At 43.3% G+C, this 1,373-nt stretch overlaps 1 protein-coding gene across 5 annotated transcripts in view; it reads right to left on the minus strand.

Moving 5' to 3' along the window:
* Positions 1–1,373, minus strand: part of CEP350 (centrosomal protein 350kDa) — a 128,204-nt gene that overhangs the window by 102,896 nt on the left and 23,935 nt on the right. The window contains exon 1 of one of the 5 annotated variants that reach the window (XM_006754494.2): positions 736–817. The exons of the other annotated variants lie outside the window; for them this stretch is intronic. The gene's annotated coding sequence lies outside the window, so the exon portion shown is untranslated. Of the gene's footprint in view, positions 1–735; positions 818–1,373 lie in introns of those variants that run through there. 5 annotated transcript variants of the gene reach the window in all.

Raw genomic sequence — 1,373 nt, forward strand, 5'->3', positions numbered from 1 at the left:
TCTCGGGGGAGGGGAGGAAAGGGGTGTGGGGGATGCGGAAAGAGACTGGACAAGAATCCGATGGGGAAGGTGGGGGTGGGGGGGAAAGGGCAGAGGGTGGGGTGGGAACCAGGTGGAGAGGAGCTATGGGGGGAAAAAAGAGGAACAAATGTAATAATCTGAACAATAAAGATTTAATTTAAAAAAAAAAGGAAGAGAACACAGCATACACTACTAGGTCCATAAGGCAGGAAAACAAAAGAAATGGAAAACAGGGAAATGGAATTCATATACTAATTTGCAAGTAGCCTGTAAAAATTTATGGTAAAATTACAAAGCACACACACACACACACACACACACACACACACACAAAGTATAATTACTCTTAATGATAACAGAGAAAAGAAGAGGGCTACAGATGGCCATATAATAAGCTAAATTGTTTGATGCCATGGAATCAATGGGAGTCATATGATAAAAAGCACATCATCGATATGAAATGAATCAGAAGACTGGAGCAAATAATAAAGCTCTTGCTCTGGCTATACCCAAGTAAAAACCTTATTATGAGGCCAAAAAAAAAAAAAAGTACAAGAACTATGTATAAACTGTATTGGAGATTCATTTATTCACTCTCTGGACATGAACAAGGTAATGAGCAATTAAACTGGAGCAACAAAACACTGCCATCTAGATTCATTGAACAGCACAAACTACTCAGAAAGGAAGAAGATATTTCTCCCAGCTACTCACCCAGAGCAAAAATGAACTACCAGCCTGGCCAGTGTTGCTCAGTGGTTGAGCGTCGCCCTCTGAACCAAGAGTTCATTGGTTTGATTCCCAATCAGGGCACATGCCTGGATTGCGGGCTCCATCCCCAGTAGGGGGCATACAGGAGGCCGCCAATCAATGATTCTCCAGTGGTTTGTCCCAATCAGGGCACATGCCTGGATTGCGGGCTCCATCCCCAGTAGGGGGCATACAGGAGGCAGCCAATCAATGATTCTCATCATTGATGTTTTTATCTCTCTCTCCCTCTCCCTTCCTCTCTGAAATAAATAAAAATATATATTAAAAAAGTAATTAACTACCAGATCCATGGCTTCAATCTCACACACACAAAAAAATCTTAGTGTTTCTAGAATGGAATGGTGTGGCCCCAGCTAAATAGATTCTTTGCAGGAATTACTAGAGAGATAATACTAACTACCAGGCTACAACTTGGCAAACACATCTACCTTGTTAAGAATTCTGTCGCCTAGCCAGTTTGGCTCAGTGGATAGAGAATCGGCTTGCGGACTGAAGGGCCCCAGGTTCAATTCCGGTCAAGGGCACATGCCTGGGTCGTGGGCTCTGTCCAATGTGCAGGAGGCAGCCAATCAATGATTCCC

The sequence above is a fragment of the Myotis davidii genome, unplaced genomic scaffold, assembly GCF_000327345.1.
Source record: "Myotis davidii unplaced genomic scaffold, ASM32734v1 scaffold591, whole genome shotgun sequence".
NCBI classification, from domain to species: domain Eukaryota; kingdom Metazoa; phylum Chordata; class Mammalia; order Chiroptera; family Vespertilionidae; genus Myotis; species Myotis davidii.